Raw genomic sequence first — 27,714 nt, 5'->3', positions numbered from 1 at the left:
TTTATTTTAGAACTCCTAAAACCATATTATCAAAAAAAAAAGTCTTTCTAGCAGTCCAACAATCAGTTGTGCTTTATCTTGGCACTTCCACTATTCTGTGAGCCTCTTACTTAAATTCCATATGCCATGTATATATAACTTACTACCAAACTAGATCAATGAAGTTTTTTATCACTGGTTCTCAAAGTTTTATGTGCAAAAGAATCACCAGTCATGCTTGTTAAAAACGCAGGGTTACAGGGCTACACCCACAGAGATTCAGGTTCTATATGTCTGGGATGAGACCCAGAAAGCCCTGTTTTTAACAAATATCCCAAGTGGTTTTCAACTGGCTGACTGGATGATCACCTTTGAGAAACACTGTTCTGTAATTTCCTTTGATGTCAATTTTTATGTATTCAGAATCTCTGCTTAAAGTCATAAAATATTTCCTCTTAAGTATAAGCAACATGCATCTGTGTGTTCAGTGTTTTTTGATGAATGTACGGATTAGTGAATATTTGATAATAAGCAACATTTAGAAATCGCTTTATAGGCTGGGTATAGTGGTTCATGCCTGTAATCCCAACACGTTGGGAGGCCAAGGCAGGCAGATCACTCGAGCTCGGGAGTTCAAGACAAGCCTTGGCAACATGATGAAACCCCATCTCTATACATTTAAAACAAACTTCATCTCTACACAAAAGTTAAAGCAAATTAACTGGGCATGCTGGCGCATGCCTGTGGTCCCAGTTACTCAGAAGGCCGAGGTGGGAGGATCACTTGAGCTCGGGCAGTCGAGGCCGCAGTGAGCCATGACTGCACCACTGCACTCCAACCTGGGTGACAGAGTGAGACCTCGTCTCAAAAAGAAAAAAGCAAAAAGCAAGAAAGAGATCACTTTACAGCATAGACATGGCTTTCGATAACTATTTCTCATCTCTTCCTCCTAACTGTCTCATGTGATAGGCAGGTATTGTTATCTCATGCGATAGGCAGGTATTGTTAGTGCTCCCATTTTACAGAGAGGAATCCCACACTAACACCTTGTGATGGAAGAGAATTCAAGTGGCAGAATCGAATAGACTGAAATTCAGGCAAAGACTGTCCCACTCACTAGAGCTGAGGAAGATGGGCAAGTCACTTGACCATTGGAGTCTGCTGTTCATCTGTGAAAAGGTGCTAATACCCATCTGATAGGAGGGCTGGGAGGGCTAAATGAGATTATCCATGTACGGCACCTAGCACCCCTCCCGGAACACAGTAAACACTCAACAGCTGTTTGTTTTCCTACTTCCCCATCGTGCAGGGCTGCCTTGACTCCATATGAAACTCATCTTGCAAACTATGCTCACTCAGCAATCATGTATGCGGTTGCTGCTCTGTTTCAGGCATTGATTCTGCTAGGACTACAATTCAATGCCCTCAGGGAGCTTACCTTCTAATTGGAAATTTTTTACGTCACCCTATGGCTACCCCTTTCAAATCAGGCAGCAGAGTATTTCGAAAACCTTTCATTTCATGCAGTGAGTCCGACACAAGGCAGAGTGGACAGTGATGCCATGAGAATAGTGAATTTGTGGTAAGAGAAAGCTTAAGAAAAGCACAGCAAGGAGTGATAGGTAAAAGGAGACAGGAAGAGAAGAGCTTCTGGGTGGCCCCAGGAAGTCTCTAAAAATAAATAGGGGTCCTATGAAATTTCTTTACATGCTGATAGATCTCTATCTGTTTGTCTCCTGTGCATGACTTGATTTCCTGGTTGGATGTGGAAAAGACACTCCTATTTGGTTAATAGAGAAGGTACGTGGAGATGAGACTGAGAGTGAAGCAAGAAAATTCAAGACAGAATTATAAGAAATAGTATGCATGTCTTCAAAAGCAGTTCCCAGTGCAAGAGTACACTGATGAGACTGATTCTGCCAGACACATAGGAAAGAGTGCCAGTGGTGCAGAGGAATACTAAGCATCACAAGAACTTGCATGCGAGCTGCAGTCTACTCCTGATAGTACACATCAAACAACGTCAGCTCTTAGTGGTCCTGAATTACACCAGTACATCTAGGCAGACATCGGATTTTGCCATAGTTCCTAACCAGAATGGGGATGAGCCGGCAACTACGGAATGATGTAACTGCCACGATGGAGGATGAAATCCGAAGTCTCGTGAGAGGTACCATCTAGGAAACACACCGTCAAAAGTATGAACATCTTTTTCTTTTCCTCTCACAAATGTAAGTTTGTCAGCCTTTTTAAGTAGAGACATTGAAGCAACCCGTGCTCACTCCTCAGGAAAAAATTATGCCAAAAGCTTCACAGTAAGCAGTCCTTATCCTGGGCACAGATTCCCTAGAGGAGTCCCTCGTCTGAGGAATGTGTCAAAAATTAGCTCTCTTTTCCTGCCTCCCATCCTCCTTGGATTCCGAAGTTGTCCCAGTGCCAGTTTCCCACAGTACAACACACAGAACCACCTAAAAATCTGGGTCAAAATATTAGGGGTCCTAGCAATCCTACTGAAACTTACAGGCTAAGTGAGTGTCTTCTTGTATCCAAAAAGAATGCTTCCTTGCATACACAAAAGTGTTGCTCTCAATCACAATCCTGATTACCAGTCTGACTGAGTCTAAATGACGTGGTCTTCATCCTCCACCACAACCGCCTCCCCCCGACTCTGGCCCAAAAAAATAGCAACAACTCAATTCTCAGTCCAATAACGTCTTTTCTCAGATGTTGTTCTCCCAGTGGGTAGAAGAATGAACTATTGCAATGCCACCAGCTCCTCTACAGTTTCTTTTAATTTAAAGTTACAACAGGAGGGAAGAAAAGAGACTTTCTATTAAGGGACAACTCCCTGAAGGGGCTCTTAGCTGACAATCGAAGGACTGCTCATGGCAGTGATCAAATCTAAGGCAACAAAGTGCTGGTGGCTCTGTGACTCATCACAGCAGGAGCTCGCGCTGAGGGCCACTTGAGTTCAGTGCTTTGTGGTGCTGCAAGTTGGTTTAGGAACAGTAACACAGGGGAGCAAAGACTTGCAAGGTGTTTGAGGCTCAAGATAAAATGCAGACTTCCAGTGCGTTGCTACTCAACTGAATAGAAAGCCTAGAGAGGTAAGGAAATGAACAGAGTTCTGCCTCATGTTATAGGGCAAATTACCTGAAGATGGTCAAGGTCAGTTGGTATAGCTAGTGTTCAGTTTATACTCTGATAAAAAATAAGGATTAATGGAAGATAAATGAACCAAGCTATTTGTAAATGACAAACGTTAAAGATGTTTGCTTGCATAAACAATGCCTTCCAATTATATGAAATATCCATTATTTAGATATGTTTACAATCACCTGATAAAATTCATCTATACCTTTCAGATGCATTTTGTGAGTACACTGAAAAGAGTGCAAAATACACTGGGCATTTCCTCCATGCCACAAACAGTACTATGGACTTAGAGATGATCTCATATAACCTAATTTAATCCCAATTAGTGAGGTGATACTGCCATTACACTCATTTTGCAATTGAGGAAAACAAAGCTCAAAGAAACTCAAAACTCAAAGAGACCTCAAAGCAATTGCCAGGTCTCCTGTGTGTGAGTGTGTGTGTATGTGTGTATGAGAGAGAGAGAGAGAGAGAGTGAGTTCACCTGTCTAAAGCAAGTGAAGTACTACTAAACTGGGCTATACTGCCAAACCATAGCTATACCACTCAGATCTCCTGTTTTGAGAGTGTAATTGACTTACTTCCCCAACTGCTTCCCCTATAGCTCTAGCACCACTTAGGCGCAGAGGCCATGCTTCCTGTAGCTGCTCCCAGCCAATGACTGACAGTGAGGAATGCTGATACAGGCCATTCTTTCAAGACAGATGACTCTTCCAATGGCTGGCTCTTATTTGCCTACCCAAACCTTTCATAGACTGCACTATAGTCAAACTTCTTCCTACTCAATCTTCTTTCCTTGCCGCTCTCCTTGCATAAGTGTCAAACTTGTCTCATGGTCAAAAGGCTCTCCTGGCCTTGTCCTGCCCTCTCCCCCTCTCCCCTAAAAAACTTCTTACACATCTAATCCCATCTTGGCATCTGCTTCTTAAGGAACTCCAATTAATGCAAAAAAATACATTTATTTGATGTTTTAAGAAGCCTTTCCTTTATCTTTGCTCAGTTGTACTTATAGACAAATTCTGTTTCATTGGGAAGAGAAAATAACCACTAATTTCTCCATGTTTCTTTACCACCTCTTCAAACCAGGCAATGGTATATTTATGGTGCCTTTCTCCTTGCACCCAATTTAAATAAACAAACCAACCTACAAGTTTCTCTTTGAAGTACTGTTGCCTCCAGAGAGGAAAACACTGAAAAATCAGATGGATTTCTTTTTCCACATGGACTTTCTCTTTATCCACGGTCCTACAGCTTAATATAATGCAGAGGTGAATGACTATCAAAGGATTAAATATCAATAAATTTTCACTAGTTCATATTTGCTAATAGGAAATCAAAGAGATAACAAGAGGAGAAATCTACAGAATTAGGTCCTAAAGTTTTTATTTATCCTTACCTATTATGTAGGGTATAAATGTTAATTACTGAAAAAGCACTTAAATGAATAAAAGATAGAATTCACACTTGCACCAAATACAGCATCTTAATAAAATCACATTGTCAGAGATCATATACAGACGTTCACTGAATCACTGTTTTAAAGTGTTGATCTCAGCCTCAAGAAAGTGATACATTTTTTTCTTTTTAGACTCAAATAAGTTCAAAGTAAGTACAAAATGAAGCTTCAACCATTATTAATGATCAGAACCTAGACTTGACTAGGAGAGAGAGCTGAGTGTAGCTAACATTTATTGAGCACATAGTTCATGACAGACACTATGCTAGGCATTTCACACATAGTGTCTAGCATAATCCAAACAATATCCCTATAAGAAAGGGCATCATAATTTGCAGTTTAAGAGGTTAAGAAGGCCGGGCGCGGCGGCTCACGCTTCTAATCCCAGCACTTTGGGAGGCCGAGGAGGTGGATCACGAGGTCAGGAGATCAAGACCATCCTGACCAACAGGTGAAATCCCGTCTCTACTAAAAATACAAAAATTAGCTGTGTATGGCGGCACATGCATGCAATCCCAGCTACTCTGGAGGCTGAGGCACAAGAATCCCTTGAACCCAGGAGGCGGAGGCTGCAGTGAGCCAACATTGTTCCACTGCACTCCAGCCTGGTGGCAGAGCAAGACTCTGTCTCCAAAAAAAAAAAAAAAAGAGGTTAAGAAAAGGAGGTAGAACCCTGTAAGTTCAGATCTCTAAATAAAATTTTGGATAAATCACAGACCTACACTGAAAAATTCCAAATGAGATACCTTTCTCCTTTCCTGGTTCCTTCCTGAATTCCCTCACTTCCAACAGTTTAATTGGTGTTGAAGAAAGAAAAAATGCCTTAAGCCACCAGAGAATACAAACTGGATATCAAACTAAAGTCCGCTCATCCCTATGACTACTGCATTATTTTTACTCTGTGTACACAGGGTATCATACAAGCATAGAGTAGTTGAATGACATGTAGCTAAGCATCAGAGATACCAGCAGGTCTTTGTTTTGGGGTGTTTTGTTTTTACTTATAATGAACTTTAAGAAATAGAAAATGAATGGACTTACACTTGTAGAATTCAATGCCACCATCACTAGTACTCCCCAAGATACATTTTTATGGCTCAATTTTTAAGGATGGCTATTTAATGGTTATTTACATGTATTCAAATTTTTCCTAATTTTGTCAATATGCTGCCCCTACTGAATGTCATCCTTAACTGCAAGTGAAATCATTAGCTGTCTATAAGGTATGATTTGAGTAGTATTGAAAAAGTCCTCATGCATATAAATATTTACTCCTGGCAGCTTTCCTTGATACCTGCAATTGCCACAAGTTTATCTCTATGGAATTAGATGACCATAATAAACTACCAAAATGATAACAGTAATATCATCTAGTTTGAGAATTAAACCATAATGAATGAATAACAACTTTAAAATAGTTAGCTTATGAGCCAGAGGTTAAATGGGGCAAATGGGGCAGGAATTCAGAAGGGTCCATCAAGGCAAAATGGACTGTCAAGGGCCCATCCTGAAGGTCAGGACCCTCACTGGGAAAGCATTCAAAAGTCCCATGTAGGCAGCTAAAGGAGCAGGTCTTTGGAGGAAATAACCCCCCCAAAATTCCCCTAAGTAAAGTTAGCCTACCTTTGACCTTGACTCAATTTTAAAGACAAGGAAATTGAATTTGGTAAAATTTATTAAACAGTCCTACAGAAATGTCCCCATATGGCCCTGCTAAAGCAAACTAAAAGTGCCTGATTGTCTGCCCTTCTACTGAGCCTTAAGCACTCCATTTCTCCCCTCTTAAATATCAAAATTCATTATATTTAAGAAAAAGGTTAAATCTTTGCTTCATATTTTTAAAAACCTCACTTTACTCTTTTATTAACGTCAACTTTTCATGCAAACGAACTCTTGGTTAATTTAAGATCATGAAATTACTTCTCCACATCGGAAATCCCTCTCATAAATATTAGGTATAAGTGATTATTTACGTTACATCACACACACAAAGTAAACAACAAAAACCCCACTCACATTTGAGAATCATTTACTATTCCAACTCCCCAAGCTCCCCCAAATGGGAAATGGAATAACCAGACTGATCATAATTGGATTAAGAACCATAATTCTTTAATTCATTCATCAAATTGAGGCATTTGGAACAGTTTATTTACAGAGTTGTTTAGACAGTTTTGTGTGGTGTTTTTTAAGATAAACCAAAATGCCTTTCTGAAATAAGTTTCAGATCCCAAATCATTAACATATGAAAACCAAATGTAGACAATTTACAAATGGGTGTTTTAAAACAATGTTTGGAACAAAATTGGACTTTTATTTCATTAACTATCTACAAATCTAAGTTCAGGATATAGTTTATTTGAAACAGCCAACCACTTTCTTCGCCTTTAAAATAAATCTTCATTTCTCAGACTAAAAATTTTTGACCAGTGCGTGAGGGAATGCATTTGACTTCAGGCCTAGACAAATAAGTTTCCAGGTTACTCTCAAAACTCTAATTATAGCATTCTCTACCAGTGAAGTTGATTAGCTATTGGGTGAATCATCCAGGTTATGCCAATCAATTATATCCAACAATTGTAGCTTCTGGAAATCTAAACAGTGTGCAACATTAGAACTCTCCGTTATTTGAAATCCAGTGTATTTTAGGAGATTAGGAAACATAAATTTTGTCCTGTAAGTTTTACTTTTTTATATAATCTGAACATACCCTCAAATCAATGATTACTTATCACTCAGGAAAGGAACAGAGCTTTTTAAGAAGGCAGTACATCCTGTAAGCACTATATCAAATTTTAAACTTGCTTTGTAAGTAAGAAAAAAAAAATTCTTTAAGCATTTAAATTCATTCCTTTAACTGGAAAGGGAAAATTTAGAAATTTAAATTCTCCTTATCACTCACAACTCACCCCCACTGAGGACAACCAAAAACATGCCAACATACCTGAGTATAAACTTCACTCTTTTGCTATTTACTATTTATATACTCCACAGATAGCATCTTTCTAAGTGTATATATTTTTTTCTTTTACCAAACCACATGTCAGTCTAAACAGGATGTGCACTTACATGTATAGAACTAAGTTAATTTGAATTAGCCATTGGACCTCAAATGCCTATTTACCAAAGAGGTTTGGGAGTTTTGAATTCTGTATACAACATCCCATTCAACCAGAACTGTTTAAGATCAACAACAAAACTAATACAAGGTTTCCATATTAAGAATTGAAGTTTTTCCTGTATTAAGAGTTTACACTTGCAAGTCTGTGTCGGATTGGATCAATACTACCCATTCAAAAAGGCTACAAAATGAATTTTTTAAAAACCACAGCAAACAAAAAACTGTTGATTCTTCAGGAACAAGGTTGTTAGAAGAGAGACCACTGGAAAGAAAGGGGGGAAAAAAGAAAGAATTTCAAGCAAGTATGCTACTATGTAATTAACACAAACAACTAAATAATTATGCACATCCCTTCCCACCCCCACAATTAAATGTTTTTAAACAACTCATGTGATGAAAGATCTACCTTTTAGGCAAACAAAAGCAATCCCTAGCAGTTTAAGGATTTAAGGCTGTATTGCATCAGTTTTAAGTGATGCTTATGATTTTTATCTTGTATAGTTCTGAGGAATAAACAGTTGATGGCATAATTTGCAGGAGAACGCTGCACAGTGCCTAAAAGAACTGCCACTGTAAGTACTTATGATTTTAAATCATTGTGGCTGAATTTATCTAGGCTTCTGCCTGGGAGCTATATTTAAATCAGGAAGAAGCACCCCTAGAAACTTTGTTCCATGTATCTGCATTTGAAACCAGATTCCTTCCCTATCTGAGCTAACAGCAATTCTCATACAGCTGAATTCCTTTAAAATTAGACAGATCAAAATTTAGCAGTTCTGTAAAGGCTCTAAGAAATCGTCCTCCTTTTAAATGCTATAAAAGTCAAACTTGAAAAACATTTCCGTATACTTTAAAGCCATCTGGCCCTTAACCTAATCACTCTTGGCCATCGAGCCTCACTCCCGTAATCCTGATCAAAAATTCTCCTCTGGTTTTTCTGATGGAAATGTCCATTGCCTAAAAATCACCCACGTGCCTACTTCATTGGCCTGTTTGTGTGTGTTTGTGTGTGTGTTTTCAGGATACTAGGGGCCATTATTTATGAAAAGCAAGGAAACAAATCACTGTCCAGTCCCTTTGCAGATTCCCACACTTACTGCCCCAAATCCCACTCGGTCCTGCCCTTGGCTAAAGAACTGTGCTGAGCCAGAAGGCAGTCCCTGGGGACATCTCCTTATGCCTTTCTTGACAAACTCCTTTGGCTATCTGGGTATGTGAGGATCTCAACTGGGTTCCAGCAAATCCCTAAACTTTTGTAAGAAAGTACAGTTGACTGCCACCCAGAGTGCCTGGACTGCCTGGCACCGAATGTAGGGTTCTGCATATTCACAGGATTTCTCGTCTTGACCTGCTTTAGCTGAGAAGGGAACACATTAAAATGAATTCACATTCATCACATTCTGAATTTAGTCACAGAAACCAACGTCTTCAGATATTCACCAGGGTCAATCTATTTATTAATATAGTCGCTTTGCAAAGTGTAGGGAAAATGACTACTAAAATATGTAAACAGTGCTTCGTGTGCATCCGATCAATACTCAACAAACTGCTGCTCTCCAACGCAAACATTTCCAAATCCAATTTGATTTCAACTCGTATAACCTCTTTTCATTGCTTCTTATTGCTGTAGCCCGAAAGTGCAAGCGAGATTTCCCAAACCCGCGCTTAAAGTGACACAACACGTGAGTGGTCTTCACTTTGTACACTGAGTGAGGAGGGGGAAAAAAAGTAGTTGCAATTAAAATTAAAGCTTCCGGTCTCTGAAATCCCTAGAATCCTGAAGGATGAGACTAGTTTCCGAAATTCCGGGCGGGAGGGAGGGGGAATGGTAGGGAGAAGGATTGCAGAAAGCGAAACAAAAAGACGAAAGAGTCGGGGGGTGGGGGTGACTAAGGTTAGGGGGTGGGCCGGGGGTCGCTCTGATATCCTAGAAGGGCTAAGGGGCTTTGTCCAACTTTTAGGGTCTGGCCTTGGACGTTCGCCGCGATGCCCAGCACAGCCCAGGATTCTCCCCACACTCCTGCCCTCCTCTCGCATCAACTACCTCCACCGCCACCACTTACAAAACAATACCAGCAACAGTACGCAGGCTTCCCAACAAAAATAGAAAGTTATCCCGTCTCCGGGTCGGGGTCCAAGCCCGCGCTCCAGGGTCCCCCGGCCAGCCGCCCCCGGGGATGACAGGGCCACTCCACGCCTCGGGCCGCCTCCCACCTCTCCGTCACCCCCAACCCAGTCCCCCTCCCTCTGTACTTGAGGAAACTCCGGCGGCGGCCCCCTCCCTCCTCCGCGGCTCTCCAGCTGGAGCCGGGAACGAGTGCTGAGTGGCGGGCCCGGCGAGCGGCAGAGGGGAGCTCTGCGCCTTGGAGGTCTGCCCACAACAACATCGGGACGAACAACAAAGTTAAAACGCAGCGATTCACGCACCTTACCCGGTCTCGTTAATGCCTCCTCCGGCGTGGGATGCAAAGTGGCACAGAGGCGGGCTGGGGGCCCCCGGGAGGAGACTGGAGATGGGTTTTGGTGGCTCGCCTTTTTCACTCTGTGTGTGTGTGTGTCTGTGTGTGTGCGTGTGTGCCGGTGTGTGTGTGTGTGCGCGCGCGTGTCCCTCTCTCTCCCCCCGTCTCTCGCTCGCCCGCTCGCTCGCGCTCCCCGTGTTGCTCTCAAGGACGAGGTGAAATCCCTTTGCTGGTCATGAGGCGGCTTCAGAGACAAACAACACAATGCGAGTGCAAATAACAAAAGGCAAAAAGACAGTAGGAACAATGGGGGAGGCGAGGGCAGCGCACCAGCCGGCGGTCACCGCGGCCCGGCGCCCGCCCCGGGGGGTGCGGCGGGGGCGGGAGCGGGCGCGGGGGCGGCGCCGGGGGCTCCCGCTCCCTCCAGGTCGCCCCCGAGCTCCCGCAAGCCCACCCTGACCTCCTTCCTGCAGCTCGCCGCCCGGCCGCCCTCTCTATCCATCCGAAGGGAAGGAGCCCCAGAGTTTTCTTCCCCGTCTGCTGCAGAGTAACTAGATTGTAAATAACGCGGCGATTACCCACACCGTGCAGGATTTTTTTTTTTTTTTTTAATCTGCCCTCCACTTAAAGGAGCGATAAAAATGAAATGGCAGGAGTGGAAGGAGCCAAGGAGAGTGGGATATCTCTAGATCTCGATGGAGCTCGCATCTGTAAATACGCATTCATGTTTAGTCAAGTCCCTTTGTCAACTTCTTCCCGGCGCCGGAGCCTCAGCCGCTGCCCTGCGCCCAGGACCTGGCCCCTCCCGGCCCCCCAGCCCAGTGGTCAAGCGGTCGGGCCCGCAAGGAGGGCGCGCTCGGGGGGCTGTGGGGTCCGTGGAACCTTTCCGGGAGGCGAGCCGCGGGCTGCTGGGCGCGGAGGCTGGAGCCGCGAGAGGTTCGGCTGCTGAAGCGGCCACTGCCTCCCCGAGCCCGGCTCCGCGCCGCGCGTCCCCGCCGCCGCCGGCACTGTGCACCCAGCTACTCCTCGGGCATTGAGGTAGGGGAGAAAAGTTTTGAGGCGCTCTCATCTCTGCCTCCGGGGTGGTTGAACTGGTTTGGTTTTGTGTTGAGCGAAGCCAAAAAAGAAAGAAGAAGAAAAGAAAAAAAACGACCCCCCCCCCCCCCACACACACACATATACACACCCCAACCCAAGAACCAGGGAATGAAATTTAGTGATATTTAGGGAGAAATAAGGCTGAGCGCTGGGCTCCGACTCTCTGCCGCGACACTTGAGTGGGCGCGTGGACCCTCGGAGTCCCATCCCCATCAGAAGAAACTCCATCGGTGATGCCCCGAGCAGAAGCTGTGGGGCTGATTTAAGTGTGTGCTCTGACAGCTCCCGGGCTGCTCCGGCGCTTATCTCTTCTAATCTTACTTTCATTGACTTAAAACAGCTGCCGGTTTGCCAGGGGAAAAAATCCTATTAAATCTCAAACCAGGGTGGGGCGGGGGCGGGGGTTCCTGACGGTGATCTTCCCAGAGCTGGTGTCCAGAAAAGAGCAGGGGGAAGGGAGAGCACTCACGCGGGAGGCTGCGGGTTGGGAAACGGGTGATGGAAAGGGGACTAAGGAAACAATTCGAGCAACACGTTTCTTTTCCTCGCTGTAGCCTTCTCTCCGTTTGCTTTTATGCCAAGGTGCGTGTTCTCTGTCCCCATCTCTGTAATTCTCTGCAGACGCGCAACCATTGACTGAACCGCGTCCCTGGGCACCCCCAGCATTACCCAGAGTGCAACAACACCATCAGGAGATCAATGACCAGACTCTATGTATTCTTAACGCGCCTAGAAGAGCAGGACACCGGAGGAGCTTGGGAGCGAGGCTCGGGGCTTGGCTGTCTCCGGGCGATCTCTCCCAGACTTTTTCCGGGCTGATTTCTAAACGGCAGTTAGTAAGCAAATATAATTTCTCAATGCATGCCACACATACCAATCACAATATATTCACCTAGGAAAGTGAGACATCCTTTCTCCCCCTTTCCACCCTTTGTAGATTTGTTTCTGGAGATGGGTTGCTAATACCTGAGATTTACACTTGTCTAGGGCGGAAACTTTCCCGAGTGTTTGACGATTGATTATGTGGTACCTGTTTTCTAAAAAAGGCTAAACACCTTTCCCTGGAAGAAAAGTGAGAAATGTAAATCTTAATAACTCAAGGCAAAAATTTCAAAGTGTAAGCACAGCTATTATCCACTCCCACAAAGAAAAGCTTCCTCTTACACAAATATTTGATAGCATAGAGCCCAGTAATTAAGAGAACAATCAAATAAGCTCAGGGCTTTCGTGGGGACTTCTAACTTATCGTCTGCCTAGAATTTATAAGCAGTGTAATCATTTGCTGCTTGGATATAACTCTGGATATAGCAATCTAAATGTCCATCCTTAACCAATTTTACTATGCTTTCCTAAGTATTTAATGAGAGAGATGGATAATAATAATATTCAAATTGCTGGTTCAATGTGGCTTCATCAACTGTGTGAAAACATTCTGTGTGTGTGCGTGCATGAAACACATTTCCTATATGTTTCCTTTCCTTACATTTTCTCTACCATGCATCGGAGCCACGTGCCTATATGGCATAAGAATTCGTCAATGATCATACTCCACATTATATTTAAGTGTGACTTTTATTCTAAGAGTTTCCGGTGTATGATGAATGGTTTCTTCTCTTTTTGTTGTTGTTGTTGTTGTTTGTTGAGGTTTATTCTCATAATACACATGTAGTTGCTTTACAAAGTTAGCTATGTCAGGCCCAGTTCCTTAAATACTGTGCAAGAAGCAAACGGGGCCCAACTACAAAAAAAAGTTGCCCCTGGCTACTACTTATGTGAACATACTTAACTTTTGAAACGGGATTCTCATTTACAGTGAACATCCACTGGGTTGTAATCCCTTTCTCTCAGACAACACCCAGGGAAGAAAAAGTCCTCTGGGCACCTGACCAGTAGGTTACTAACCTACCTGCTTGGCCAAACCCCACCAAGCAGAGCAGTGCCACCTCCGCAGATTTGCAGCCTCTACTGCTTCATGAGTGTAACAGTTTCTGGTACCACCAGGATTCCTACTGGCAGCAGAAGGGAAGCAGGAGGGAGAGAAGGCACAAAGTTCCAAAACTGCCTAGTGAGATACTGGTGAAACTTGAATTACACCAACCCCTTTCCTCCTTTCGTTCCTACGGGCAGCATAACTTCCAACCACGTATAGTTATTGAAACCACATGCCCTTAAGACTAAACCATGATCATTATCCAGCAACAGCATAGCTGATCAAAAACTCCCAGTGGGATGTTTGTTTGTGTTGGGCTTTAAAAAAAATACCCTAATTTGTAGTGGGACAGACATATTAAAGATCAACATTTCCATTTATCAAGCATTTGCTATGTACCAGGATGTTGGCCAAATGCTTTTTTAAAAATGTGTTTTGTCTCTCCTTCTCACCAAAAACTTGCAAGAAATTTTACATCCCTGTTCTTCAGATGAGAAGATTAAAGCTCAGAAAGGTTAAATGACTTGTCCAAGACCATGCAGTTTTTAAGGGGTTGACCCAGGATACAAATCCAAACTTGGTCAGTGCCACGCTTGAGCTTTTTCACTTCACCTTGATGCCATGTACATGTTATGTTAGGGCCAGTTTTCAGTGGCAAGTATTATTTCATTAAATAGGAAGATATAAAATATCAAATGTATACTATGTTCATGACAGTTATCAGCTATGTTGCTATTCACACTCATGTTGGTCATTAGATAACTGAAATTTCAAAGAAAATCGAAATGTGCTATATATGGAGTGTGTGTATGTGTATATATATATGGCATTTATATATATATAATGTATATGAAATTGTCTTATTTTGGAGGCAAGGTAATTATGTATTATATATACATATGTATGTATCCAGATGATGTATATAATAATGCATACAATATATTGTTAAGTGGCTACAATTTTTGAATTCCTATCATTTTACAGGCATTGTTCTAGGTGCTTTTTGCGTATAAATGTATTTAATCCTCACAGCCACTCCATGAGGTACATAATTTTATTATATCATTTTACAGATAAGGAAACTGAAGAACTGAGAGGTTATGTAACTAACTTGTCCAAGGTTATACAAATAGCAGGTGAAAGAGCCTGGCTTCAAACTCAGGTAATCTGACTTCCAGACCCATTCCCTAACCACTCCGCTATACTGTCTTTCAATATATGCACCCAGATGTATATACAATATGCATACATAAATTTATGGGCAGATATATACCATAGGCAGCTCTCAAAATATGGGGAAAATAAAGGCATATAACTGACCTCTGTATCATTACCATCCTCATATGCTAGTTGCCTCCTAAGGCAACAAGAAATATTACCGATAGGAGAGGGCTTTACATTGCCCACAGTATTCAAGATTCTCTAATAAGTTTTGAGTCCATCTCAATCCCTCCAACATATTTGGAGATATTGGGGGAGTGCTAGGAGATATTAGGAGTATACAATGTTTGACCTTAGCCTATTTTCACAGGGCTCATTTTGAATTTATTTGGTCATACACATTAAAAATAGCAGAGGCAAGTTACTTGGGAATCCTAAAGAAGAAAGAGAGGGATCTTAATAAGTATCCTGTGACAGCTGGGTGCGGTGACTTATGGCTATAATCCCAGCACTTTGGGAGGCTGAGGCACGCGGATCCCAAGGTTAGGAGTTCAAGACCAGTTTGGCCAACATATTGAAATCTCATCTCTAGTAAAAATACAGAAAATTAGTCGGGTGTAGTGGTGTGTGCCTATAATCCCAGCTACTTGGGAGGTTGAGGCAGGAGAATCACTTGAACCCAGGAGGCAGAGGTTGCAGTGAGCCGAGATTACGCCATTGCACTCCAGCCCTGGTGATAGTGAGAGACTCGGTCAAAAAAATAAATAAATAAATAAAAATAAATCCTGTGACTTAGAGGGAAATTTAGGTGATGCAAGAGACCAAATATGTCATCTTAATGGTTATGAATTATCCATTTTTATATTTTTCTAAATTAGGGTAGTTTGTCAACCCTCACTCTGTTAGTAAGAGAGTAACATACAATGTTGATTTTAAGTTTAGCAATTATGGGCCCAAACACTGATACCCTTCAAAGGAACCTTAAAATACTTCATAAGAGTCCCCGATGAGACAGGTTTATTTACCTGTCTCGTCAAACGCAATGTGCGTATCAAATTTTGAAGGTGAGCTTCTCTAAACCAACCAGTGTTGAAAAAGTATTTTGAGATTTTCTTCTCTCGCTTCTTCTCTTCTAAAATATATAAGGGATTACCTAACGAAGGAGAAATAACTGACAATAATCTTCCTTGGGCATTCTTAATCCCAGTAACGCCTGAGATATAGACATCGAAACTATTAACTTTCCTGGGTCTACTGTACCTCTTCAGAAAAACTGAAAAAGACACCCTATACCTAACAGATGCCACACATTAAGTCTTACTGAGAAAAAAAAAAAAAAAACTTTTAAAGCCCTATTACAGATACATATGTTTTCATTTAAAAACTACTATGAAATCGAGTGTTCTTTTATTTAAACATTCCCCTGTGGTTCTATGAATTAAGGATCGGTAGTACTATATTAACAATGGAAAGCCAGACCCAACTGAACTGGTGAAAAACAGTTGGTAAAACTGCCAACACTGGTTTTGCTGCCGACGTTGACTGAAATGGGAGGCAGCATATATATTAAAGAATGAATTCTAGTTTTTAAAACTTTCCCATTTTGGTATGCATTTAGAATAAACTTCTCTTTAGCCACAGTTTTGAAAAGTGGAAATAATGTATAAAACCCAGATACTTTGCACAACCAAAACCACGGTCACATTGCTCTTATTATAAGTGAAAATTGTTTATTATTCTGATTGTTAAATTTTTTCCTTCCTGAGACAAAAACCAGACAGAAAAACAAAATTGATTCTATTCAAGTGAAACAACTCACAGTCGCCACATCTTGTCTCTTAATTTACTGTTCTTCAGTTCTACTTCTCTCCTTTAATTTTAAGTAATGAGTATATAACATGGGGGAAGTAGTTTTACACGTATACTTTTTTTTCAGTATGTGCATTTGTTTCAGACTTAGCTTACACAATATACTCTGTGTTCTCAGTTGCTATAAAATGTTATCATAAATATATATAAGAGGAGGTTTATGTGCAATGAGATACCTTGATTTTATTTATAAAGAAAAGAGTAATGACTCGTATGCTTCACTGCTTCAAAACTGGTAACAGAACTAATTGTCAAGCAAGGAAATAATATTTTAAGCATGGGTCCCAGTAGGGTTTAGGTATTTGGATCTGTGAACTCATGATAACTCCTGTTTCTGTTAGTTCTTTATAATTTTTGGTACCAAATACAATTTTGGTGGTACCAAATTTTTGCAATTTGGTATCACCAATTGCATTATATAATATGTGAAATATGGTGAACAAATGAAAGCTCAACAAAAGCACATAAAACAAAGAGGGTATTTAAAAATATCACTTAAACAGATGTCCTTCTTATTCGAATCTCAGAAGACTATTTGAAACCCAAATAGATTTTTAGTCTCTAAGTATCTGGGACTTCTGATCCCCACTTTCTTATGATGCTGATCAAATTTAGAACTTCATTCATAGGTTGATTTTTTAAAAAAGAATAAGTTAAATGTTTCCATTCAGACTAAACTATTTTGCATGCACAAAATGGCTACTATCCAGGTAGTTTTGCTCCAGGACAGAGTAATCGACTGGATCACTACTCCACTGACCAGATTTGGTCATGAACCACTTCTTTTATTTCAGCCATCTCTTTGACCATGCAATTGGTCCAGTAAATTTTTGGCTATATTTAATATTTTTTACCTAAGCAAGTAAATGATCACACTCTTATATAATAAAAAATATTTGAATCCTGCTGACAGCTTCTGAGTGCTGAGTGTTTACCTGGACATAGGGGCTAACAATGCACTTTACTGCCTTCCTCTGACAGGAACTTGTAACAAAGAAAGCCCTATAAATTCTCCAAAAAAAAAAAAAAAAATGAAAGAAATAGGACAAGATTTATCCAAAACAAGATGAGGGGCAAGGGACATAAATGATAGGGACATAGACAATACCACAAATGAGTATGGTATTGTCTGTGGAAATAAAAATTGCTTTAAGTTGGTTACCCAATAATATACCTAGCTGAAAGGTCTAAGAATGTTGAATTGGCTTGAAAGAAAATGAGAAGAAATCCTCAAATTAACATCTAATAAAGGCTATTTTTGCAAGGTCTAGGTCTACATGCACAAAACACAAGAGAATCTGGATTACAGAGAAAAACAACAAAACTGACTAAACCATTGGAAATAGAACTAACAAGGAAGGAGGAGACAGATGAAGGGTGATTGAATGACTTCTTTGAAAATCATTTGAGATAAAGGTATTAACCAGCTGTTCTCTAACTTCAAAGAGAATAGAACTAGACATAATGCAGAGCCCTGGAATAGAAGGTAGAAGACCCAGAGATGAATTCCAGCTTATTAGAAATAAAAGTTATGGATCTTTGTTACAGTTTTAAATTAAAATAACTGTGAAAATGAGACAAAAATATAAGACATTAGGGGAATAAAATGGAGCTACAAAATGTACATCTCACTTTAAAATTCTGTATTCTTATAAGCACGATTTATGGAAGACCTGCTTGTGCCAGGGACTGTGCTAGATTTGAGCCACACATTTCACTTCAACCTCTCTAGCAGCCAAAAGGAAGAAAAAGTGTCCATTTCAATATTTACAATTGTTAGGGAGAAGCCCAATTATTCCTGAAACAAAGACCAAACCAGAACATTTTACTGGGGGCCTTCTCAAGGGCACTGAGTAATATTAACACAAACTTCCTACCAGTGAAAACAGTAAAGAGTTTCTGAGGACCATTTCTTAGATTCCTATAGGGAGAGACACTCCTCTATGGGTCTCGCCTGCTGCTGCAGGTCATGCCAGGTAGGCCAAGAAGCAATGACCTGATCACTCTTTACCCAGGCCGTTTCTCAGGGTTATGTTTGCAATAATCAAACTTCGAGGGATGAGATAATGTCTCCCTCCAAAACAAACAGTAGGTATATTTATTGCTTGCTATAAAAGCATCAGATTCCCCAAGCTTGGCTATTCATCTGCCATGTGATCCCACTGTGTGTGTAGCCTGTAATGCTTACCATTCCTTGGCATACCATGTTTCTCTTTCCCTGACAGCAACTCTGGGCTATTCTGCTTAGTCCATTCCTTGGGTGCAGCCCAATCAAAAGTGGGCCTAGGGGATTCAAGTTTTAATTCTGCTGGGAATATCTCTTGGGTTTAACAAGGTCATAGATCATAAGAACGATGACCACTTGGTTTAGTACACTGTTCACTGAGCTCCCCTACATGGCCCTCATGGATCAAAATGGGGAGCATAATGAGTCTCTGTAAGTTTTGTGAAAATGCATTGTCTCATGCGTACCTCTTCCTTCTAAACAAAAAATCCTAAGTCTGGATCAGAGGTGATTAGAGAAAAGGAAAGCTCTAACTGGTGGAGTGGACACATCAGTTTTGTGGCTGGGAAAGAAGAAGAATTCCCACACTTGGAGAGGGAATGGCCCAGACATAGAGAGAGAACACCTCAGACGAGGAAAGGTGCTAGGTATGAGGTAGAAACAATTAATGCTCTCCTTGTCCCAGCACCACAGCCTTGCAAGTAATCACATGGTCTGCTTGAGACAAGAAGCTAAAGCCAGCAATACAACATGCTGCTGGTTCATCATCCCCATCTCTATGCTATAAAATCAGAGAAATTCATGAGGATCTGGTTGGTCCCAAACTGTTCTGCCATCAAGAGAACCTTCAGGCTGGGTACAGTGGCTCACACCTGTAATCCCAGTGGCTTGGGAAGACAAGGTCGGAGAATCGCTTGAGCCCAGGAGATCAACACCAGCCTGGGCAATACAGGGAGACCCTGTCTCTACAAAGCAACAACAAAAAAATATTTTAATTAGGAGGATGTCGAGTCACATGCTTACAGTCTTAGCAACTGCAGGCCTTAGCTGAGGTGGCAGGATCCCTTGAGCCCAGGAGTTCGAGGCTGCAATGAGCTATGACCATATCACTGCACTCCAGCCTGGACAACAGAGTGAGACACTGTCTCTAAAAAAAAAGACAAGAAAGAGAGAAGCTTCAAACATAGACTCCTCTTGAATATGTACAAACACACAGATTGATACAACCTTGTTTCATTCTGGCTGATAAAAACTCATCTGCTTCTCCTGGTGCCCTAGCATCCTAACGTTATGCCATGAGTAACATCAAGGCTGCAACTAGTTGGTAACACTACTCAGGTGGCTTAAATGAAACAAGGTATTGGTGATCCAAATCAAATTTCACAACATCCCTGACTGCAGTGATCTGTGTTTTTATGCAAGGGAAAGTGAGCCATGAGTGTCTCTCCATTACAAATGAAGATTGTATTATTGGTAATTCCCTGTCGTTGTGGACAACAATACCAAAGATCATTTAAACTTCTGTGAGTAATGATGGATAATTGACTGAATTTATACTACATCCTGGCCATCTAACATAAGACATACTGGTCCCCCTAAGATTTACTCACAGCTGGTTGAAACTGGGACCCTCTGAGGCTTGGATGAGATCTATAGAGACTTCTGGTTAGCCTCATACTACTGCTTAAAGTTTGGTTAATAGAACCCTGTATTAAGTGCCATACAAAACAAATTGAACAGATTTGTTCCCAATCTATGTAGGTCAAGTTTATCAGAGTGACCAACAAAGTGGTATACTCATAAAAATTCACTGGAAGCTAAGACTGCGTAGGATTGAGGGATGAATTGCTTTAAGAAACAGTCCTCCTATAGGCTTTTGCATCCCTGCTCATCTTGCTGGGCCTGCCAAAAACGCAATGCCCTGATTGCTCTTTACCCAGACCATTACTCAGGTTGTTTGCAGGCAGCAACCTAGAGGATAAGTAATGTCTCCCTCCCAGACAAAAAGCAGACTTGCTTACTGCTTTCAATTAAAATGGTGGATTCCCAAACTCAGTGTCTCCCCTGGGGAACCAATGCAAGCATGATGATGCTCACGCTGCTTGCTCTGCCATGGGGGATAGTCCTTTGTCTGACTCAGGAATCTCATATGTTCTGTGACAACATCCATGAAACCGTGGTAGGCAGACATATCAGCTTGTAACAGGAGGGTAAGATCAAATCCCAGTCCCTTAAGAAATGTCATGCCGGAACACAGTCCCGCATCATCAATTACTAGGGTTCCCACCCTCCACCCCAAGTACTTCCTTTGTGTTGGTCCCAGGTACTTTGTAAGCCCCAGACGTTGTAGTCATTTTTTACTGTTGTTGTCACCTTCTATGAAAGCCATCTGTGAATGATATTTTTAAGGAGTCCTGGAAGTAATTTTTTTTTTTTACCCTTTCAGCCAAACTTGATTGTCTGGCGTACAAGATAGAGAGGCACTACTAATTGCCTACCCAGTGTCTATGTTCCTCTTTTCATTAAGAGTCATGATTTGGGTCAACAGTGTGTCTAGCTAACATCCTATACTTCCAGGCCTCTCCCACAGCTGGAGATGGTCAAGGGTCACAATTCTGGCCAATGGAAAAGTCTTTAAGTTGAGTTTCTATTGAAGCTCTTCAAAAGGCAAGCAGACTTAGCACATGCTTTTGCCCTTCCCCTTCTTCTTGCCTGAAACTTGGGCATAATGTTGGAAGTTAGAGTAGCAATTTCATGGCTAGGAGTGACAAGCGCACGCTAAGGATGGCTCAGAAGGAATACGGAAGTGACCTGGATTCTAGAAGTGATTAGAAAGTTTTCCAAGACCCATTGACTGCCTACCTCTGGACTTCTTATTATGGGAGGCAAATAAAACCCTTATTTTGGGGCCAATATTTTGCTGTTTTCTGTTACCTGTAACTGAATGCCGTTATTAAGCTTTATAGATAGATACATATTTTTCTTTCAATCTAGCATCTTCCTCATCTTCTGAAAATCTCTATTTTTTAGGGGAGTGGGTTTTCCCACTGCTTTAGTAGTATAGTCCTTTTCTTTCATGTTCTTCCTTGAAGATAGTGATTGGTTGAGGACTGAATATAAGATCTAAACTTATATCTTCAATGGTATGGTCCAATAGTATAGTTGCTCACCCCCCAGGGCAAGTGACTGGGAAAGAAGTGGACTCACAAAATAAACTGGCCAATCAGAGTCTTTGCTGGTTTTTGTTTGTCTTTATCTGTAGCTAGAAGAAATAGCTTTTTCTTCCACTCAGGCTCCAAGCTGTGAGGATGTAAGCCCAGGAGCTGCTGTCAGCCATGAATCCAAGGTTATGGAGGCAACCAACCTAAAAGAATGAGTCAGACGCACAGAAAGAGAGGAAGAAAGGTTCCGAGGGCATTTAAGCCCATTATTCCAGCTCAAGAGGTCATCTGAGCTGCCTTTCCATTGTTCCTTTTTTGGTTCTTCCCTTAATTTTGATCCACTCTAGTACCTTTCCAGTAGATTTCACGAATTTTATTTGGCTCCGGTTAGCTCAAGTTCATTTTTTGCCATATGCTAAAGAGTAGTAACTAATATAAAGGGGAAATGAAAAATGATATAAGAACACATAGAGAGAGTACCTAACTCAGACTTGGTAAGAGCAAGGAAGTTCTCTGGAAGAAATTCCATCCATGCTGGGAGATGAAGGATGAACAGTTGTGAGCCAAAGGAAGCAGAGAAAAGGTGAAAGGAAGGAGTACAACTCCAAAACCCTGGATCTGAGTACCAGATGTGAACATGTTCTGCTCATTAGTGGAACTGCAAATAGGTTGACTTAGATTACAGAGCCATGAGGAGGGGCAAAGGGACAGATAGGAGAGTAAGACTAGAAGATAAGTCCTATAGACATCTTTAAAGAAGTTTCTTCATCCTGCAAGTGTAAGCAGAGAAGGAAGGGATGAGATTTGGAATTTCTGAGGATCATTCTGGCTGCAATGTGGAGAATTGATAGAGAGAAAAATTAAAGGTGTGGGACTGTAAAAAGGCTGCTGCAGTGACACAAAAACGCAGATGGCCTGGAATACGGTGCTATGGCAGATTTGGTCCTCCAAGAAGCAGATGCTAAGATGGAATTAGACATGCAAGAGATTTGTGTGCAGAAATGCCTGTGAGGGATGTGAGAACAGGTTTAGGCAGGCAGTGATGCAGTGTGATACCTAGGAAAGGACAGAGGGAAGGAAGCAGGATTGGATGGGAAGGGCCTTAGATGGCACTGTGACTCAGAAAATCTTGTCTGGCTTGGTCAGTGTATTATCTGTTCTCACACTGCTATGAAGAACTAACTGAGACTGGATAATTTACAATGGGAAGAGGTTTAATTGACTTGCAGTTCTGCAAGCTATACAAAAAGCATGGCTGGGAGGCCTCAGGAAACTTATAATCATGGTGGAAGGCAAAAGGGAAGCAAGCATGTCTTACCATAGCAGAGCAGGAGAGAGAGAGCGAAGGAAGAAGTGCTACAGACTTTTAAACCATCAGATCTCGTGAGAACTCTCTCACTATCACGAGAACAGCAAGGGGGAAATCCGTCCCCATGATCCAGTCACCTCTCACCAGTTCCCTCCCCCAGTATTGGGAATTACAATTTAACATGAGATTTGGGTGGGGACACAGAGTCAACCATATCAGTCGGGATTTGAGTATCCTGAATAAAGATTGTTCATAGAAAAGTTCTGTGTTGGGAGTAGAAGGGCTAGCTCTAGTAGCCCCACCATGCTCAGTTATTGTTTGAAAGCAATCCAGAGAGACCATAGTCTCAGCAGGAATGCATGGCAGATAAGCAGTTTCTACTGCTGGAGGTGATCAGCCAACTATACTTTTTAAAGCAGGTTCTCCCATAATTGCCACACTTGAGGACAGAGAAAGTGAGAAAAACAAACAGAACTAAGAGAAATTTAGGCATTCAGTGATCAGGAGTTGGTTGAATGAACAAGAGGTTTTTATATGAACAACTGAAATTATTCATTAAAGATTTTTGAGCAAGAGTTTTATAGTCATCTTGGCTAAGGAATTACAGCAAGCTCCCTGAAGATCAGCATAAAGATCATTTAATAGACACTACCCTTAAGTTTATTCATACCCAGATCTGGAGCTGATGTTGCAAGGAGAAATACTTTCGGAGCACCTACTATTTGCCATTTATCATTCTAGGGGCTAGGGATTCAGTGATACAAAAAAAGAAAAAAAAAAAAAGATCAAGTGTGTGCTCTAAGAAATCAGGAATTCTAGAGGAGAAAGACAGATGCAAAGGAAGTCAGCAGTAACATCCAGAAAGATCAGACCAGCCTGGGCAACATAGCAAGATCTCATCTCTGCAAAAAAAAAAAAAAAAAAAATTTAAAAAAAAGGTAGCCAGATGTGGTAGCTACTCCCAAGTTACTTGGGACGCTGGGGCAGGAAGATCGCTTGAGCCCAGGAGACTAAGGCTGCAGTGAGCTATGATTGCGCCACTGCACTCCAGCCTGGGCAACAGAGCGAGACCCTGTCAAAAAAAAAAAAAGATCGGAGAGTGGTTAGTGCTATAAAGAAAATAAAAGAAAGTACAATGATCATGATCAGCTAACTAGGGGGTTGGGGGATTACTTTGAACCAGGAATTAATTTTATTTAGGAAAGACCTTCCTTAATGGTGACTAATGTCGTTTTTTTCTCCTTCAGAGTCAGTTCTATGCCTTCTGGAGTACCCTACATTTAGCAATTTCTATGCACCCCTACTACCAAAAATTGGGAGCAAACTTGATCTCTTCTTTGGAATGAGAATCCTAGAAACATGGAATGCAAAATCCTCTGTACATCTCACCAGGAGACATCAGACCCTTATGTAAAAACTATTCCTACAAGACTGCTTTGTTACAGTTCTACAAGAGCACATGCATTTGGCTATTCAGGATCTAGCAACAGCTGCTTGCCCTTCCCTGCTCACTCATTGTTATAAAGATCAAATGAGGTGACAGCTACCAAAGGACTTCATAACCTTAAAAGGTAATTACATCAAGTGCTATTGGATTATAAAAACAACTGGTCCAAATTAAAGATGGTATACACTCGTAGAAATAACCAAGAGGTATTGAATTCCATTGTTGGATGTATTAAATAAAAGCCTAGAAAACCATCATTCTTGGATAGACTATTAGCTTGGAACGTACTAGGTAGACAAACCTTTGCTGTCCCACTAACAGCATTAAAGCATTGAACAACAAAACACTTATATGTTTATGAAAATTTACCATAATTTCAAGAGAAAGGAAAGATAGTATGAAAAGTAAAATAGACTCATGGAATTGAATGTAACAAAAAAGTGTAAGAAATTATGACACAGAAACTGGAACTCTTCTGTCTTCTACATATAAATGCAAAAAACCTGCCTATTGGAAGTTCACGTAAAGACTTTTTAAGATTCAGTCATCCTTTAAAGTTGAATTTCTTTAAATGTGCCCGGTTAGCACTGGTGTTCATCATCATTCAGCTCCACAGTTTTCAGGAGAGAATGCTCCCCTAAGGCCACTGTCAGAACTTCCAGCCTTGGTCCCTGCTGTAAATGGAGTTTTAGAAATAAGCTTATGGTTATACAGTTTTGAATCATGCAAAATCTTTTTTGAAACTGTTCACCCCATCTTCCTTCTACCACCAATACCCCAATATAATACAATACTAGCAAAATTGAGAGAGGATTACTTCTTAAGAAAATAAAATTAAAATACACCAGTTGAAATCTTAAAATACAACATTTCTATGATAATTGAAGACTAAAAATCTTTTTTTTGAATTTCAAAATGTTGCAAAAGACTAGAAAACTAGAATATTTAGTGCCTTTCTCCAGGGGCCACTTTCATATTGAATTGATTTGAAGCAATTGTCTGTGCTGTATTATGCTGCTGGCATGTAGGAGGAGAAAGGAAACTTCAGAGGAACTAATTCAGTGAACTGTGGTCCTGGCACACAATTAGGATGATGGTACTTTGTCTGACCAAGTTCCAGTGTGGTCAAGTCCATGGCTCCTACACTTAGCTGCCAGCTGCAGGTCGAAGTGAAGAAAATTCTAAAACAAACAATCCAGAAGTAACAAGTGAATTTTTGAAAAGAATTTTTAACTTTATTTTTTCTATTTGGAGAATGAGATTGACAATAAAAGTGTTAATAAGGAATTGACATTTATTGAGAACATTTTTTTTTTTGGTGCCAGGTATTTATGGTGCTAAGCTTTTATATACATTATCTCATTTAATCTCCATTATAATCCTAAAAGACAAGTACTATTAATACTGTATATTACCAATGAGGAGACTGGAGCACGAAGAGGATAAGTAACTTTCCCAAGGTCACACAGCTCATATCTGCCTCATAGAAATGCCAGGAAAGGCAAAACAACAACAAATCTCAGTGGTATGCATTGATATGCAAGAAAATGGGACCAGATATGTGAAGAAAAATTTAAACAATTGTTGAATATTTTAAAGAATTTTTAAATTTGTTATTATAAATAAGCGGAAAATTAGATTATGAATAAATAATTAAAAATAACTCCAGATAGGTTTCTGGTTTCAGCTCTGACACATATAAAGGTTAGAAGTCATCACTCCAAAATTCAGTGACTTTTCTGGGACCCATCAGAAAACAGGTCTCAGGGCAAACCATTACTCTAAAATCTGGAGAGCCAGGCACATCCAGAGAATCACAGTCAAAATGTGCTTACCTGAACCAGAAGATTAAGGTAAGCCATACATTTGCAGAAACATTTAAATGGTAATTTTGATGACTTGCTGGAGGCTGTGTGTGAACTAGGATGAGAGTTAGAAATGTTCTATCTTAAACAGCACCCACCCAACTTTGGTGACCCGGGAACCCCACCAGGTTCTCATGATGAAGATCCATATTCTCCTAGCTCTGGCAAGGTAGTAGATAGGTAATCACTGTGAAATAGCACACTCAGAGCCTTCTCCATAACAAAAGTCTATTCTACCAGAGCCTTATTCCTGCTGGGAGAAGAACATTTCTCCCGCTGCAGTCCCCTCTAGCCTTGTGGTCTCATCTGTCTCACCTAGGAGGAGGAAAACATAGTAGGGCTTCAAGGAAATGGATGGGGAACCCTGCAGCCAGGAGAAGGAGTGGGGAGCTAGGGGACAGGGAGCGAGATAGGGAAACTATACCACAGGAGAAACGCTTGTGATGGTCTCAGATCCAAGACACAGGCCCGCTAAAAAACAGATTTCATCAGATTATAGAATGTTCTCCCCTCACCCATACTTTACCACCACCATAATAGGGTGTCAGTACAATAACAGTGGATTATAGTGCAAGATAGAGATATTTCTCTGGGAAGAATATTTAGGGAAGCCCAAAGTCAGGAGAGACAAAAGCAAGAATGCTAGAAGAATTTAAAGCTTCTGCCATGTACAGCTACATCAAACACAGATCCAGCCTGACTCCTAGCTATATTAATATAAATACTCATGGGAAAGCCCTATTTATTTCAGTTCCTAATATCCAGTACAACCTGCCCAGCTCTCAATAAAAAAATTACAAGGCATGCCAAAAGGCAAGAAAAACTCAGTCTGAAGAAAAAAAGCAATCATTAGAATTAGACTCTGATATTAGAGATTGAAATGATCAGATGGAAATTAAAATAGCTATGATTAATATGCTAAGGGCTCTAACAGAAAAGAAGACAACATAAAATAACAGATAGGCAATGAAAGAGAAAAGTGGAAACTGTAAGAAAGAATCAAAAGGAAATGTTAACAGTCAAATGCACCAGAACAGAAATGAAGAATGGCTTTCATGAGTTCATCAGTGATTGGATGTGACTGAACAGAGAAATAGTGAACATAGGTCAATAGAAACTTCCTAAACTGAAATGCAAAGAGGAAAAAAAAAGAATGAAAAACAGAATAGAACATCCAAGAACTGTGAGATCATTTCAAAGATGTAACATATGCATCACTGGAATACCAGAAGAAGAAGAAAGTAAGAACAGGCAGAAGAAACAGTTGAAGTAATATTGGTCACAAACTTTCCAAAGTTAATGACAGACACTGTACGGGCTTGAAGACTGCACCACCCCAATTAATTTCCATGCAGAACCCCAGAATGTGACCTTACTTGAAAATAGGGTCTTTGTGGATGTAATTAGTTCAGAAGAAGTCATACTGGATTTGGGTGGGCCCTAAATCCAATGAATGCTATCCTTATAAGAAGGTAATGTGATGACATAGACACACACAGAGGAAAGATGGCCATGTGAAGATAGAGGCAGAAATTGAAATGATGCAGCTACCAGCAAGGAATGCCAAGGATAGCCAGCAACCAGATGCTGGAAGAGGCAAATAAGGATTCTCTCCCCAGAGAAGTTTCAGAGGGAGCATGGCCCTGCTAACAGCTGCATTTCAGACTTCCAGCCTCCAGAACTGCGAGGGAATACATT

General features: G+C 41.1%; 1 protein-coding gene across 13 annotated transcripts in view; it reads right to left on the bottom strand.

Moving 5' to 3' along the window:
- Positions 1-10,655, bottom strand: part of LOC105492120 (SRY-box transcription factor 5) — a 1,036,234-nt gene extending 1,025,579 nt beyond the window's left edge. For 9 of the 13 annotated variants that reach the window (XM_071070600.1, XM_011759036.3, XM_071070590.1 and 6 more), the window contains exon 1: positions 10,140-10,515. The gene's annotated coding sequence lies outside the window, so the exon portion shown is untranslated. Of the gene's footprint in view, positions 1-10,139; positions 10,516-10,631 lie in introns of those variants that run through there. The other 4 variants (XM_071070591.1, XM_071070602.1, XM_071070598.1 and 1 more) reach the window with 3 other exon arrangements.
- Positions 10,656-27,714: the final 17,059 nt, after the last annotated feature.

Source organism: Macaca nemestrina, chromosome 10 (genome assembly GCF_043159975.1).
Source record: "Macaca nemestrina isolate mMacNem1 chromosome 10, mMacNem.hap1, whole genome shotgun sequence".
Lineage (NCBI taxonomy): Eukaryota > Metazoa > Chordata > Mammalia > Primates > Cercopithecidae > Macaca > Macaca nemestrina.
Note: the sequence above shows the minus strand (reverse complement) of the source record. Positions and strands in the feature narration are given on the sequence as shown.